The sequence below is a fragment of the Rhopalosiphum maidis genome, chromosome 2 (genome assembly GCF_003676215.2).
Source record: "Rhopalosiphum maidis isolate BTI-1 chromosome 2, ASM367621v3, whole genome shotgun sequence".
NCBI lineage: Eukaryota > Metazoa > Arthropoda > Insecta > Hemiptera > Aphididae > Rhopalosiphum > Rhopalosiphum maidis.
This window is the reverse complement of record NC_040878.1, coordinates 78791274-78810900: the sequence shown is the minus strand read 5'-3', so window position 1 is coordinate 78810900 and position 19627 is coordinate 78791274.

The window sequence follows — 19627 nt, the reverse complement described above, 5'->3', positions numbered from 1 at the left end:
GAATGAAAACCAACTAAACCGTTTGTTATAAAAAAAAAAAAAAACTTAAAATACAATACAGTACATTATTTATTTATTTACTCTATATAGTAGAATTATTTATTATTTTTTTTTATGATCAAATTAGTTTTTTTTTTTAAATTAGTTGTTTTTTTGTCATTCAATCTGTTACAAAGTAAAATATTTGGCGGGCGGGTTGATGTGGGGGCACCTACCTACCTAATTAATTCTATCATATCACCACGGCAAATATAATGATCATCATGATCTCCACGAATACAATAATACACGACATGCATTATAAATGATATTATAATACCTATGACGTGCACGCAAACTGTCCTGTACCCTCAAGAAATGTCCAGCCGAATGACACCGCGTGCCCCGCCATGTCTATGATCGTACAGGTGTAATTCGAATCGTTTATTTATATTTTGCGCAGAACATGCGATGACGGGATGGACCGAATACAGAATGTTCGTGTTGACTGCGTACACGAGCGAACCTCGCGATGTACTTCAATAGTTCGCGTACGGGACAAATCTGTAACCGCCGATATAGAGAAACCAAATATAATATTATACCAAGGTGGCTATCGCTATCGCGGCATGACGGAACACGGCCTTACCGTGGCTATTATTGGTACCTACGCGCACGGGCCGCGGCTCAGCCCAGAAATTGATTAATGCGAAACCGACGACGTATTGATGGCGAAGACGGGTACGGGACGAGTTTCTAGGAATAAAAATGTCAGCAGTATCGACTCAACTGCGGTTTTCGGGTACGGTGCTGGTGCGCGAGTTCGGCGACGATCGGATACCGACATTACCGACGGTTTGATGAAGGTTACTCGGTATCAGGACGACGTCCCGTGTGACGGCACTGTGCATGGCTGTACCGGAGTGGACGACGATGTGCTGCCTTAACGGCACCAAATAGCGGCTGTGGCAATCGTTACTAATTCACGAGAGCTCGACAATTTATCGTTATGTAACGATGCGACCGACTGCTTGATGCACGAGAAACGTCATAAATAACGGTATATAGTTATAACGAGATGGTAATGTATTGCACGTACAAAGGTTCTGATAAACTGTAAAAAAAAAAGTTGGCGGGCGGCGGTGGGACAGCTGGCGAAGTAGCCGGACAACTAGGACAATAATATTGAAAATGTACTGAAGCGTTTATCGTCGAACAGGTCGCCGTGAAGCGGTGGCGCACTCGGACGCACGTCAAAATAAAAACGTTCAGGTGTACGACGTTTACGAATAGCATGAAATTAATACAGCAACCGATAAATCAGTAGTCGATCAAAATCACAAATGGTATTTTGCGATCGTATACAAATACAGTGTCGGTGCGGGAGACGTCTCAACAGTATTATATTGTTATTTGTAAGATCAATTAAAATAAAAAACAAAGAAAACAACTATTGTGTGCTACGGTAACACACGACCATGAAACGGTACGCAACGGTCACCGGTTCAAAGTACATACACCGCGGCAACCGGTCTGCGCCTTACCATTTACCAACCGTCACCGCGGACGACAACGCGCGATAACACAGTTTACTTTCCGCCCACGCCGCGAAAGCACATGGTAGAACGCTATGACAAGTCCGTCCGGACAAGTTCCGGCCGCCGGCCGTCTTGCTCTCTTTATAAACACCTTTCTTTGTGTAATTGAGTATTTAAGTCTTGAAAATTTTATACAAGATTTTTCATAAGTAATTCATACCGAAACAATGAAATCTTAAAAATGTATAAAGAAAATTATTTTTAAAAGGTATTTTATGTTTCAATTTGGACGAAATAACTTATTTAAACGATAACTAACGATATAATGTTAATTATTTTGTTATAATTTAAGAATATTATTTGTGGAAACTTAAAATTATAATTTACGAGTATATTGTTCTTTATATAATAATTATGAATTTTAATATACATAATAACATTTGTAATTTATTTAAAAATATTATCTTTTTATAGCATATTTTATTGAACTATACGTTATTAAATTTTGAGTTATTGATATAGTATGGTATAAATATATATTATTACATTAATAAAGTACTCATTATTTAATAAATGCAATATTTTCGAAAAAAAATGTATCATCCTACTATTATAGTATAATAAAGTATCATAATAATACTTATAAAGTAAAATAAATAAAAAAAAAACACTATCATTTGGTAGTTTTTGCCGTTTCCGCTCAAAATCGTTGGGGAATCGTAAGTTCCTACACGAGAGCGACAAGCAAAAATTACATACGTTAATTCCTACGTATGTGAAATTAATGTGATGTGTAAGTTCCTACACGGAAAAAAAGGTACGTAAGTTAGTTTTTACACGATGGTGACAGGTACGTTACGTCGGATATAATAGGTAAAAAATACTTCTAAATATGCATACTTCAGTTCCTACACAAAAAAAATGCATCTATAATATATATATATAAGTTGTACGTATTACGTATATAATTTATAAAATAATAAATGCTAATTATAATAATAACTTAAATCAAATTGTATGTAGATTATTGCTAAATCTTAAACACTTCACACGGTCATACTGTGTTATTTTTTTAAAGTTGTAATTTAACATTTTGTTAATGGTTAGAGAAAGAAACAAATAATATTTTAAAAATTAATAAAGTAATAAATAATAATACACATATATATATGAACAATTGAAAACACAAACAAAAATAAATTGAAGATATAGGTATATATGTATACATTTATGTTTATAAATATAATGATTGATGAGTAGGTAGGTAACTAAAAATATGGAAAATAATTAAAAACAATTAAAATTAGATTTATATTTACATAACGATGTATTAATATTATTGTAAACCATAGATTAATGTAACAATTAATACCATTATAAACAATATGTGTTGTAAATACAAAATTTTATTTATGTTTGAATATCATTACTATTAACTAGGTAACAAGAATACAATATCATAACTTTTAACTTGTATCAAACATTAATATATATATGTTTAAAAAGCAATAGCTGGTCTTATACAAATAAGATAGTTAAAAATGAAGGAAATTTTATGACGATAAAGCTTAACAAAGCTTTAATTATAAATGAATAACTATTATTGTAATAAAAGATAAATTATAAAAAATGTCAGACTTTATGATATCAATGCGCCAAGCAATAATTACTATCTTTCCGACAGCAAACATAAGGGGATGCCATTTTCATTTGGGCCAAGTTTGGTTATTGTGCATTATTTTCAAATCGTCACCAAACCACATTTCCCCCAAACGTGCATTCTAAGCTTTCTGTAATTTAAATCTTTAACTACTAAACACGTCTTACTCTTTTTATTACCAACAATAGTTTTATTTTGTGATACCCATTGTATTATATTAAATTACATAAATAAATCTGTTTACTTATCGACAACCTTTTGACATACAAAAAATATTCTCAATTCAACTAAAAACTATTACTATTAATTATTTTGCATTCAATATCAATATCATTTTTTAACGATACAGGCCATATAATAACATTTCATTTTTTTTTATTGTTATACTTGTAAATAATTTATAATTTCCAAATACATTAAGTATCATACAATTTTTAAATAATGATAAAAATAATAATAGCTATTGCGTCGTAAATTAATCTTAATATATTTTTTTTCAATATAATATTATATTTGAATGAATGTAATAATAAATAAGTTAAAAATAACTACATATTTAAACTTAGAAAGTAAGTACTGCTTAATATACATTTGAAGTGGGTTAGGAGTTTTTATTATTATTATTATGTATTAAAATACAATATATCATATAAATTACTAAATACAATAAAAATTACAGTTAGTTAAATCCAGTACAACTACCTAGATTTTGTAGGTTATTCTAATGAGGTTATTTAGGTAAGATATTTTGAACCTCGTTGAGAGGTTAAAATTATGGACTGCAAAAAGTTGATACTCTCAAATAATTTTCATCTATAGATAACATTAAAAAACAAAATTTGTTGTTAATATGTTACGTCAAGTTTATTTTTTAATTATTTAGAGAATTTTTTAAAATTTTGTATAAATAAATAAAATAAACATTAAAACGCGATTGTAAAAACCAGTTATTGATTAAAAAAACAAAAAGCACTTCAATTTCATCTGCATAGAAATTTTAAACCAAAAAATTTTAATTTTTTGTTTTTATTTTTAACATTGAATTAATTATTTGAATATAAAGTATATATAAATGAATAATTAAATTATTTAAGGTACCAATAGGGATATAGAGATGGATTAAGCATCCAGGTTAGCGCCATATAAACTAATGCAGCGAAAGGTGAGCGCCAGTCAATGCAATGCTTAAAAGGACGTTATATTCGCACGTGTTATCTCTGTCTTACTAATGTAGATCATAGCAAATTTTCATTCAGCAGAACTCATTTTATAATGTTAGCTTTAATATAAGAGTCAATTAACATATTATTTAACCTAAAGGTAATAATGTTATTTAGGGCATCTCATAGGCTTTTATTGGTATTTTAATTTTTAAACGAGCAAGTTACGAGCATTTTAAAGTTTTAATATTTTACATAACCATAACTCACTTAAAAATTAAGATATCAATAAAAGCCTATGAGATGTCTAAGATAATATTTTTACCTTTAAATTTGATAGTAGGTAAATTTACTTTAATATGAAAGCTAACATCACAAACTGTGTTCTGTATGACATATGATCAACATTAGTAAGACAGAGACAACATATGCGGGTATAACCTCCTGTTAATTATTGGGCTACCCCAACTATATAGATAAACGACAGGTGGCCTAACTGATCTCTTTAAATGTTATTATTTAATATGAAACATTGTATATATCTTAATATGTTTGGGTTAGTTGTAGAAGCTTAATTTCTTTTTTAATATTAAGCTCATTCAATCTGGTATTAAAAAAAAAAAAAAAAATTATATAAAAGTTAGATAAATATAGAACAAATATTGTACTATTGTAATATCATTTATCCAACAGTAAAAAAAAATCAAAAGCCTACATTAAATATTTTGCATCATTAGAATACGTACTATTCTTCAACTTTTCTATAAATTTGACGTGATAATTATAGTATTTTTTTTCAGGCTCTAAAACAAGAAATTTTAAAATTTTAAATATTTTGCTACATTGATTAGTGAAAAATAGTCAGACTATATATCGCCATTCATCAGTAATTAGATTTATTTTGTATTGTTATTTGTTATCAATAATGTGTATTATAAAATAAAAACTTTAAACACTGACAAATGTTCTCATTAATTTTATTATTTATAGTATTTTATTACATAACATTGTGTTTATCATACAAATTATAATAACAAAAATAACTAATAGGATAATAAATTAAATTAATTTTTATTTTAGATTTATTCGAGCAATAAAAAATAAATTTTACGAAGATGTTTTTTTTTTTAAAAAAATTTGGATGTAATTAATAATATGTAAAACGGGTCATCTAAAAAGCAAAATTATTATATGAATTATTATTTCAATAGAATTGATGACGTATTTTCTTAGCATTGTTCGATTTGTTGTGATATATTTTTTTTTTTTATATTTAATAAGCATATTGTTTTTCTACCAATTCAGATATTTTAAATATTCAAACTGAGTATAATTAATCATCAACAAATTAAATAAAATCACTTAAGTTGTATTAAAATATTAAATTCTATAGTTAGCTTTTTTATAATATGAATAATATTTTATACCTAGTATTTTTAAATTTAAAAAACTATATAATATACGAAAAAAAAATACTTGTCAACGTTTGAATTTCCTCCAATAAGTCTATATCAATAAATGATTATGTTGTTAAATGTATTTCTAGGAAATATTATATTTTTTAAATTCTAACCCTTAAGTAATCATACTTATATAAATAATAGCTCTGTTGCATAATTTTATGAATAAATACATTTCATAATAGTTAATAATTAGTCATTATTTTGTTGTTACCTTCTATAGAATCATACCAATAAGGATCTACACAACAAAGTAAGAAATTGTTATTATAATAATTGATTTATTTATACTTTTTGAATAATATATAAATTAATTTAATTCTTATCTTTAAAGTATTTACTAACTTATAAAAATGAAGTATAGCAAGCACCAGAAAAAGGCGTTAATGCTAGAATATGTTCAACTCGACTATACCACGAAAAACTAACAAACATAAGATACACGATGCTAAGTCGTTATATCTCGGTTTTAATGAACCTATAAAATCAGAGTCTGTATATCTTGTTTTGTAAATCAATTTAATGGAGATGAAAAAAATTAACTTCCACTGGATTGTCGTATATAGCACTCGGCATATTTCAAGTTTTATTCTAATAATCTTACCTCCTCTCTCATAGACTGAGTAGTTATTGCGTACATATTCTACAAACATATGATAAACATTTCCATTCAGATATATTAGATTATAGAAAAGTATTAGTTGTATTTTGTTTTTTTATTCAGGTTGCCTTTGGTAAACTTTTTTATTTTCTATTAAAATCGATAACAGTCCTAAATTCAATCAAAAAAATTAACCGAAATGCATGTGGGAATGTGTAAGCTACTCTACGCTTTATAATATGGGGTTGAACATAGAAGCTATGAACAGTCTTTAAATGTCAAGGAATATGTGTGTTCAATTTCGAGTCGATCGATTCAGTAGTTTTTAAGTTTATAAGCACCATACAGACGTATATTAATTTATAGATATACAATATTATATTTTTTGTGTCATCCCCTCACAATAACCTTAAAGGTTTGTATAATAATATTTTTTTAGCCAAGTGAAAATTAAAATTGGCTTAGTTGCTTATCTAACAATTTAACAAAAAAATTTTACAAACACAGTCATTACGTTTTCAGGAGCAAAAAAACTTTCGGTAAAAAACTAATAAATAAATAGATACTATAAGACTTATTAATGTAAATACTTGAGGGAGACACTTTTCAGCCAAAAATAATTTTTCTGCTGTTATTTTCGTACCATATACAGATGTTGAAGATTGTTTTGTTAAAGACTTAATGTCAATATTTTCTGATTATAATTAATTAAAATCATACAGTGAGTATTTAGGGAACACCGAGAAAAGCATATTTCCTCCATTTATTTAGGCATCAGGCTCTTCGGATTTAACTAGAAAAACAAATGCATGTGAGCTTTACAATTCGTATTTTAATCAATATAATTCTAAAGACTTCCCTCAAATTATGTATTGGTTTAATACAATGAATGAGATTCAAACAGATAACGGTATGTAATAATATGAAGTTCTGATATCCCAAAATTTCTAAAAAAATGGATGTTACCAATATAACAAAATATATTAGAGGATTCTAGTACACGAATGGAATTAATTAAATGCATATTATGCTACAAATATAAAATAATTAAATATCATTATTATTTAATTTTTTTTTGCCTTATTTCATTATAACATTATATAAATTCGTAGCTAAACAGAAAATAAAAAATATTTTAAATTGGTGACCAAAATAATAGTGTTTTTAGCTAAAACGCCCTCCCTCCTAAATATTTGTCAGCAATTAAATGTATCAATATATTAAAACAATAAATAAAAAAAATTATCTGTTCGAATCTGACGTCATTTTACCATTAAAAAAAAAGACTTTTCTTAATTTAAGTTTATGTATTCAATTATTATTTTTTAATGATTATTCATTTATGTTGTCTCATCCAAAAGAAACATGACATTTTTATGAGCGAATACGAAATAAAATCCCGATGCTAATATTGCAGTAGAAAGATGTTATAGAAAACTAGTTTAGTTTGAAAATTAGTTTTTATAGATCATCTCAAAAAAGAACACTCGGCATCCAAATTTAAACATGACAATTAATTTCATGGACATGTTTTCTAGACATCTGCGATTACTTACTTAGTTTATGTATTAGTCTAATAGTCTGAGATTACACATTTTAGAAATCAATATAAGTACTAGACAATGCAGACTTTGAAGAGTTGTTTTAATGGCAAAAAATACCTTTATATTCGATGAAAAGATTTTATGAAAAACGTTTATTATATTATAAATTATCATCATTAAAACTATGAATTTAAGTTTCATATCTTAGAATATGTATAGGCACCCATGTTTTTTGTTTATCATTTGAAGCTATAGAATATGGATAATTGCAGTTTAAATAGAAATTAATTTAACTGTGTTTATTGTGGGCAAATAAGTTAAATCGTCTGATAATTAATATATTCCTAAATTTAAAAAAAGAAAATATATATGCATTAATATAAAAGCACTATCCTATAAGTGATTGACTAAGTTCTTTAAATAATATTAACTTGATGTTTTTGTTTACACGTTCTTAAACACAGTATAAAAAGTCAAATGGAATCAGATGTGATGTTATGACTTTAATATTTTTAATCATACTATTCAATATATGATCTCAATGATTCATTAGTGAACTTAACTATTATCAAATAATCAATTAAAGTAATACATTTATTTTAAAATAATTTTTTCTCATACCCAATCTATATGTTTGAACAACATTTCTGTATGGTTTGTATGCTAATAATAAAGACATAATAATCATATTTATTTACTATAGTTTTTTAATACATATTAGCTTAACATATTTAAAATATATGTATAATTACTATACTGAGCTAAATATTTTATTTTTGTTTTAGAAAGTGAGCCGAGCGATGTATGTATTGATTTTATTATGATGTGTTTTTTTTTTGTGTATAAAACTATAAGTTGTTAATAAAATATTTTGATTTTCAAAAATAAGAGTGGTTTTAGATATAAAGTTGGATCTAGTTTATACTTTAAAAAGGTCAAACTTAAAAATTCTTAGTACTTAATTTTATAAATGTGAAAAACAATTGAGACAATCCAATAATTAAGAAAAAACGTGAATCCAATTTTTGACAAATCGATTTGGTTTTATTGATTTAACTGTGTTTAAATTATGATTTTCGTTAAACTATAAAATTAAAAAACAATTTTTAACCGAGTTATTTATGGGTATAAAAAATTTTCAATTTTTATCGCTTTTTTTTTTCCTATAAATTTCGATATAAATTTATTTATATATTTATATATAAATATTAAATCATTTATTTTCTGGGTAGAAATTCTTGAAAATTTAATAAAAATTAAAAGATTCTATAATATAGTTATTCTTAAATCTGTATATAAAATATTGAAAATTCACGGGCATAATATTATTTTTCATATGCATTTTAAGTTCCTATTTGTTCGAAATTACATATTTAAACAATAAATAACGATATGTGTTTATTATTTTATTAAAATTTAAAAACATTCTTTGTTAGAATTATTTATTTTTTTTATATTAAACTAAAAACTGTACTATACGTAATAACATTTTTGATTCATTTAAAAATATTATTTTTTTGTTTTACGGTATTTTTTTGATATAGGCCGATTGACCATTCCGCATAGAATAGTTGTTGGTGTACGATGATATAATATCATTAAATTCAAATAAAACATACCTACTTATAATAGTGACCCACTCAAGAGCGGTACCCACTTACTTACCTAATTTTAATATGTAATGTAGGCTTTCGAATTACCTAATAAATGGACTTACTACAATTATATTTCAAAAAGTATTTTATATTTTCATAACTTGATGTTGTATGGTTACAGGATTGATGATATTATATTAATAATAAATAACTAACAGAAAATAAAATAATAGAAACTCGGTATGTAAACTATTCACATTTAAAATGTTGACGTGACATAAAGTTGTGAGTAACCACGTTAACATAATTTAAATGTAATTTACCGTCCTCGTTATTAATATTTTTTTTATTTATTTCAAAGTGAAATTTAGATAATTAATATTATTATACTTACAATAATATTTTCCATGTATTGAAACTGTTAAAAAAAATATATATATATATATTTTATCGTTTAAAAAAACACAAATAACTACTATTTAAATCAGTTTTTAAAAATTTAATTTGTTTTAATATATTGTAATTTACAAAATGTTATTCCTACAAATTAAAAATCATCAGCTACAAATTTCGCAATGAGCCATGAAGTATTAATTTTATACGTTTTTTACACCGAGAGTTATTTTGTGTGTATACAGTATTAGATTTGAGTAGTGTATTAAATATTGTATGTAGTTCGAAAACTAAGTATTTCCATCTCTATATGTAAGTGCACAAAATGTGTATAATATTAGATGTTGATTTCAACTTCCAAGTAATATACACACTTTCCGTGTTCAATTGTATCTTCGATGAGTAAACTATTATTATTTACTACTTAGCCTTTAATATAAATCAATTTATTAAAAAATCAGGCCACAACTACACACATACTGTTGTAACTACGACTCAATAATGTTCGGTGTAGATATTGTAATGAATATTGAATTGATCACCCGATGTCCTAAGTTCTTAAATTTAGAATTTAGTTGTATATTATTATATAATACAATATAATCTAACGACTACAGATTTAAAAACATAAAAAGAATCTTTTCTATCACTGGTACAAAGAAAGTTAAAAATATTTAATGTAACGTCAATTTCTTACTTCTACAATCTAAAAGTATAAACAATTATAAATTAATCTAATATTTTCAGATTTTTATTAAATTAAAATTATTTTTACAGTGCCCGAGAACTTAATAATAAATAACTTTATATTATACTGTGTGTCGTTTTTTTGAAAAAATATGGTAATAGGTACATCTACGTAAAATTATATACAGTTACCTTGGATCTAGCAAGATAAAACAATTGTGATATTTTTAAAACATGGTTGAGCCTTGTGTCTATGCATGGCAGATATTTTTTAAAAGAAAGAAGTGTAAGCCGGAAGCAAAGTTAAAGTGTCTATTAAGATATAAATCAAATCCAAACATACCTATTAAATATCAGGGAATATTGTGACTGTTTGATGATTAGCTTTTTATTCATATAAAATACGACCTTATAGGTAGTTACGACACTAAAATTTAAATTTGAGCATAGCTATTGCTAGATAATTTTAATAGCAGTCAGCAAATGTAGCATTATATGATACCAAACTTTTAATTTATCCTTTATAGTCGACCATATAACGATTATTAAGATATTAAGTATAAATATAATTTTAACATTTATTTTAAATTAGTAAAATAATATGGTATACTATTAAGAGCTTACCTTCCATAACTACAAAATTCAAAATGTAATTGATTATCAGAGAAGATTTTTTATTTACAAACTATATTAATTTGTTTTTTTACTAGTCTACCAAACAAAGATTATTTAAATTTTCAGTATACCTATATAGTATGTATAAATATAATTTTAACATTTATTATAATTTAAGCAAAAAACTTTAGTAGCCAGTAGGTATAGTATAGTATTATGAGCTTACATTTAACGTCTGAAAATTAATAAACATAATTTATTGATTAGTATTACAAATCATAAACTATAAAACTACTGAACAATTCTTTAATGTAAGTTAATTTGTATAACAAATAAAATACAATTCTTTAATTTATAACATTTTCAGCAAAAAATATTTTGAAAACGCCAAGTCTGTACCTAACGTTACGTTCAAAATATAACGTTTAAACAAAACATACGCGGTTGAATAAAATCCCCCAATAATAATAATAATATAATTATGAATGAGACGTTTAACTATGTTAGTCTTATGTTATTAAGAAGTTTATGATTCAAATAAGTCTAGACATTGAAATACAATAACTATATAATTATTATAGTTCATAATAATAACATGGCTCCCAATGAAAATTCACAGCAAATTCATTTTAGATTCGAATAGTTACAAGCTCGATGTGATGAAAAAAACAAGCCCTATTACCAGTCACGCATATAAACATGTAATTATTGACACAGCTGTCAATTTTAAATAACTAAGTAACTTCTTATCGTTAATTAGGTAATATACTATATTAGTTTACTAAATTATGAGCTTACCATCAACACCTATATGAACGTAAAACCATAACTGAATGATTATTATGATTAATAATAACTAATAAGGTGTATTACTGAATAAACTATATTTTTATATAGGTAGCTTAATTTTAATAACAGATAAAATACAGTTATTTATTAGGCATATAACTATAATATAATCAAATATTTTTGACAAAAATTGATTTGTAGAAGATCCTAAAAATGCTAATTCTGTGTGGGAACAAAACTATCATTCGGTATAATGGCTTTTAACAATAAATATGAAATTTAAAAGTAAATAAGAACCATCAAATAAAAGCTTAAAAAATTAAACTATGCTCTTTTATATAGTAATATATCAATCGACTCATAGTTGCAGTATATTATTTAATGAACTATTGATTTAAATAGTAAGTTTAGTTATGGTATACATGATAGGTATATAATAAAGATCTATATATTTTACAAAATACAAATATTTTATTTGAACATTTGCAAATTATTATTAAAACCAATTTAATATTTTATTCTAAATTTCTAAATAATGTAATTCAAGATTCTTATAAGTTATCTACCACGAAGCAATTCAAACCGAAAAAATTATAACAAAAAATAAACCTATCAGAAACAATTTTTACTATGAATTCATAGTATTTTTGAATAAATGAAAAATCCAGCATTTAAGTAGGTACATAAACAACTGTACATCTCATCTATTCACATCATTAAATAGACTCTAATTATCGAAATAAAAAGTATTTTTTCTTCTTAGTTCTTTGTATTTTAATTTTTAAGGTATTTGATCACATTACTTATTTGACTGTGGCCATACCTAATTCTCTAATATTTGCTACAGAAAAGGTTTTTAAACCATTCAAACTATTTTTTATAAAAATAAAATTAAAGTTTATGCTGGTTAAACAAGTAACTAGTAGGTTTATATAATATACACTTATTATAAGTGATGGTTATGTATTAGAAATCCTATTGACGGGTATAGTGATGACGAAAATAATAATTAAATTTGTGGTCATACCTCTGCAAGCATCAGCTATATAAATAGATTCAAATATTAAATATTAATATTAAATAAATTATTACAAGTAGAAATTTATTATAATACCTCATTTTAATGACAAATGGATGATAATATTGTTTATAAAAGTTTTGTTTACGTAATGTGTTATTGTTAACTAATCCATAATAATATGCTAAATAAATATATTTTATTTTAAATATAAATACAGAGTATGTATTCATAAATACATATCATTATATTATACATTATATTTGTCATGAAATATTATATTACAAAAAAATTCTTTATTAGGTGCCTTTTATAGTTTAAATTATAGATACAGAATAATTTGTTAGTTATGATGATTTTTATAAAAAATAAAAAAAAAATGTAATAAATTCAATATAATTATACCAAGAATCTTAAATACATTTTTATTATCTGAAAATGTATAAATATAAATATCTTTAATTAATAAATAAGAATTGTTTAAAAAATATTTTATTATTATGCATAGGTACTTAATATTAATTAAAAAAACCCAAACATTTAATACAACGGGGTTCTTCGTGAATAATTATTAAAGTAATCATTGAAAATATACAGAGTGTAACTTAACTATTTGACATTGTTGCATTTGTTAAATACACGAGTTACACACTGTATACACATATTTTGAAGTTTAAATTACGAAGAAGGTCAAATTATTTTTTTTTAAGTTTATAAATTCATTTATTTTTAATAGCTATTTTATAAAACTGATGTTGAAGTCCCAATTACATTAAAGTATATGAATTCTGGATGAAGATAAATCATATGAAATTGGTAATTTAAATGAAATAAAAAAGAATAATTCTCTAATTATTTTACTGTATTCATTGTAATTTAAAAAAATATTAAAACATTTTTTCATTGTGTACAAATTAATATTTTTTAAATATATAGAATAACATCAAACCAATTTTGTTATATCTCAATCATAACCATATATAATACTACTTTGGTATGTCGGTAAACATATAATACTCGTATGCTATGTTGAAATATTTTAGATTCAACTATCAAATAGCAATGATCATCTCCAAGTTTATTTCGAATATTCTACTGAAGTATTTATCATAATTTAACCAATCAACTTCATACTAATTATTTTATTAAGCAGTCATATTACAATATAACAAACTTTCTAAAACTATACAAAGAAAGTAGATTGATTATTAAATAAATAAATTTTTATCATGAGTAGTAATAATTGGAAAATATAAACTAAAATACAATTTTTGTGCTTACGTTTTTCCCCTGAAATTATAAAAACAATGTATCATTTTATTTTTTTTATTATCAGTTTATTCTTTAGAACATTTACCGCATTTTTAATCGAATTAAAATAATGTTTTTTCATGTATAATTAAATTGTATACACAATACAGTTTTGCTATTTTCTAAAAACAAATTAATTTTTCACCTACTTATATAGAGTAATATTAAACTATTTTTGTTAGGTACAACTTAGTTTATACATTTTTTATATAGGTATTTCTTTAGTGTGTTGGTAAACATATAATATGGTATCTTTAGATGTATACAATTTAAATTGTAAATACTTATAATTAATATATTATTATATAGTATATTATAGTTTATAGTATTATATAGTATATTATTATACTATTACTCACAGATGTCTTGACAAAATTCTGGAGGATTCATTGGAATGTCTGTAAACAAATAGGAAATAATCTTTACAATCTATTAAGTTGATTTTTTTTTATTTATTACATATTTAAAACAAAAATATATTATGATTCATAAACAACTACATAAAACAATTATATGAGTGAATATTTTATTTATTTATTAAGTATATGCGTTAAAATACTTACCAATTCTTAAATCATTCTTGACCTACCGTCAATTTCGAATCACAAAAAGTGGTAGCCAAATAGAAAGATATATCAGAATATTAAATGAAGTACTTAACACAAGCAAGCGTTTTATGACCTATCCTGTACCTATTTTTATACGGCTGATATACCAAACAATGATAACACAATGATACCTATGCTTTCCGATGGTACAGCAATCTTATCTTTACGTATGAGTCATCATTCTGCAACTAGTGACTTACAGAAGACAATTGACAATATTATAGACTGGATAAAACATTAGAGAATTTAGATTAATAGCGACGAACTGTCGGTCACATTAACTGTACGTTACGTTGCGTAATTCACGCAAAACCAAAAACATTCAAATTGTATTGTATCAACCACCGATCCCACAAAGGGATTCAGAAAAATAACATCAATGCACCTTGAATCTCGTCTAAACGGGAAACACTGCTGCGTCCTCTCAACCAGAAAATAAATATAAATTAAAGAAAATATGTGAAAACTTTACTGGTTAATCGGAGTGAGTTCGACAACACCCCAAGTTAACCATCGACAACAAACGACTACTATAATATATAGCTATTATAAAACACATTTGGATTTATGGCATTCAACTATGAGGTTGTGCCAAAAAGTCTAACATTCATTGATGTTCTATGAACTACAACGCTGTCGAAACATAGCTCTTCGGACTGCAGCCTACTAGTTCAAAAAAAAACAACGCAGTTCATCGTGATACAATGCTACCTACAATAGCATACAAATCCAACGGTTTACTCACACACTAGACGACACTATATTACTATATAAATCCATTGACTATCCAATTACCAACAATTCTAAGGGCGTATTAAGCGCCCATAGAAACCATAAAACTTAGTTTAAGAATTTATATTAAAGGCTGGATCCACTTCTGTTAAAATGCGGTCAATGTATACAGAATGATTCTTTTTTCTTTATACACTCATTATATCGTAAATTACTGAATTTTTTTCATTTTTTTTCTCAAACTGTATGAAATTCTTATTTTTTCCAATTTTTATTTAATAGTAAAACTATCAGTATTAACTTTTGATTTTCAAATGGCAACCTACGATTAAAATGTACTAAATTAATAGGGCTGTTTTTTATGTATTTTAATATTCAAATTATTATTTTTCGTTAATTTTTTAGCAAGATATAGCTTTTCAAAGTTTGGTGGTTTTCGGTTAATATAATACTTCTTATGTCTGAAGACCAGTAGTCCCATGGGTAATAGATAATAAAAGGTATATACTTTCATATTATGTAATAATCTCGTTATCAACTATCGACGCAATGATGAACTTTGTACCTATAATAAATACCAACGCCTCACAACCGTAATAATTTATAGGATGAACACCTAATTTTAAGCAGCTAACTAACGGTTAAATGAAAAATTATGATTTTAACGTTAAAGTTCATAAAAAAAAGACCTTTTATTTTATGACATTTTAAGCATAGGTTACTCTTTGAAAATAAAAAGTTGATAATAGTTTCACTGTTAACTAAAAGGGTAAAAAAAAATAAAAATTTAATTTAGTTTGAAAATATCATGATACAAAATATTTTGAAAAAAAAACGAAAAATAGTTAACACTTGATAAAATAACGAGTGTATCGTGATAAAAGACTCAGCCTATATTGTATATAATATTATTTAAACTAGTGGGTATGTAAAATATATACATTTTTTAAATTATTTATAATACTTATTGGGGTCGTTTAAATTATAAAGCCTCAAGGCATTTAAAAAAATACTTACCAAGATCATTAATTTTTTTTTCTTTAATTTTTTCGAAGAATTTAAATACCCTTTCTAAAACATATAATAATTACTTTTTTTTTTGTAAATTTTGTATTTTATATTGATAATAAATTACATTGTAGCTTTGCAACTTTGTTCATCACATGCAAAATATCATTACGAGAAACGGTCCAAAAGTTTACATAAATTTAAAAACTTACCTCCAAATGTCATAAAAGGATGCACATGTTTTAAATGCATTTTAAATTGTTCACGATTTTCTGTAATGAGTATTACATTTTTATCACCATAATTTGTACGCGTGAATTGGTTCATTGTTCACGAAATACATTTTATTTTATATTGTAATTTATATTGTTTATTGTAGACGTAATCTATTGTGTAACAGACTCAGAATTGTATTTATATACAATATTATTTTAGCTTCAAAATTATCTATTTTCTTAAAACTACATTACAATATTATAGATCATTAACATCTATATCAAATGGGCTGTAGTCTGATATACATTTAATTTATTGATTATGAATTATGATCACTCTAAATTACCTACCAAATTCTTCTGCATAAAAGTGGTTTATAAATGCTGCATGATCTATACAAATAATAAACATTTACCACGTATTAATGTTTTCCTATGTTGAATGCTGTTTAGTCTAAGGTAAGTAAGTTTAAACTATTGTAAAACAATTTTTCTATTTTATCAATATTTTATAAAATGAAAAGTTATTCAAAAATATGAATTGAAAATAATACGTTATTATAAGTAACCAAAATTTGTTTGTATCTTAATCGTATACATACTTACCTAAAAATCCGGCATTATTCAATTCATCTATTTGTTACACATGCCAACTTTATATAAATATAAAAAATACAGTATATTCTAAGGAATAATTTATAAAAAATGCTGTCAAACAAAAAATTATCAAAAAATAATTAAAGTCGATTTAAATTTTTAATACTTAACGACTGGCAAATAATTATTTTTATTGGACAATATAAACTTTAAAAAAGTAACAGGAAAAGAGAAATTGAATGAATAAAGATAGATTTCATTACGACGTGTTAAACACTTCAACCTTCAATCAATTTCATAAAGGTACAATATGCACGTAAAATACAATTTCTTTATTATGACCATGTTATAACATATAAGTAGTATATATAGTATAACATAATATATATTATTTAATAATTTGACATCTCTTACTCCAGTAATCTATTTCTAAAAAAAGCACAATAATTTCAATAAATTTAAATTATGACATTTAAAAGAGATGAATATCATCGAATAAATATTATGATGTACATTTTATAATAACATAACATATATTTTATAAATACACTTTTTTTCTACAACTTTTAAATATTTAATTAAAAGTTATATTTCTATACAATACAATAATAATAATAGTTTTATCATTGTTGCTTTAAAATTATCTTATGGAAACATTTACAGAATGCTATGATTCAAAAATGAAATATATGTACAAATTGTCTGATGATTATTGGTAAATATTTATATGATTAAGTTCTTATAGTATTTAAGGCTGTATGATATATTGATATGTAAGGTAATTAAAAATGAATTAAATTCAACTTATATATTCTTTCAAACATAATATAATAATAAAATGTGTGAAATATATATTTTTACAATTTCAAATTCCTAAATTTCGTTGGTTAGTAATAACTTATTACTAATAAGCATAATATATTAAATAATATCATCCATATTAGGATTGAGTAATGAATATTTTGTTTCAAATTGCATTGAATTTTATCATAATATAATAATAATAATATAAAATATTTTTATTTAAACAACTTATTACTATACTTATGTATCTTTATTAAATTTTTAGTAAAATAAAAATATTTGATTAATAAAAACACATTTTGAATACAAAGAATTTTTTTGAAATATTGAATATCTCTTTAATACCATATTATTGTTACAAATTTACGATTCTTATAGAATATAATTTAAATGTTTAAATTTAATTAAAAAAGTATTGTTAGTTCTTACCATCATTGGCACCAATACAACTTCCAATAAATATAACGTTTAATGTTATTAAAACTTTATAAGAAATCATAGTTATCGTACCAATTAATTATAAAAAACAACCATACATTTTGAACGATAGAACACAATAATTTTTGGAATAAATATAATGAAAAACGTATAAAAACTAAGTATACATATTTTCAACTATAGATATCTGATATTTTTTTACAATAATACAGAATTTTATTTTATAACTATGTTTGTACTGTTTTGGTAAATTGTTTTGCAGTAAACTATATTTTTCTTTGTTATTTTATATTTTCAAACTTTTATCTGCGATATGCACATTTGTATAATTTATTCAGTTGTATCTATTTTATACCTATAATGTACACAGTTAAAATATACCTTTACATGTATACATACCTGTAACGTTTACATTATTAAGCAGATATAATCGAAAAGCTATGTGTTACATTTAATTTTTAACAATACAAAATAAAAAGGACTACGAATTAGGAATACAAAACTAAAAATCATTTTTGATTACTCTGAGCGAAATATATTTTAATACATTGGCATTTTTCGTTTTTAGTAATAGTTCTAACTTTAAACGCGTGTACAAAATAATTCAGGCTTCTGATCAACATAAAAGTTATATGGTAGATAGAAAAGTGCAGGGTTGTATTTTTTATAAATTTATAACAAAATATACTACGAGTTTAGAATTTAAAATTTCATAAGGTTTTTACTGAAAAAAAATCATTAATTTACGTTAAAATATAAGTTTTATCAAAATTTTAAATTTAAATAATTAGAAAAAAAAATTGTAGGTACCTACTCATGATTTTTGTGTTTATTATAAACACAATTACCTGAATATATTAGTATCTTTTTATTTC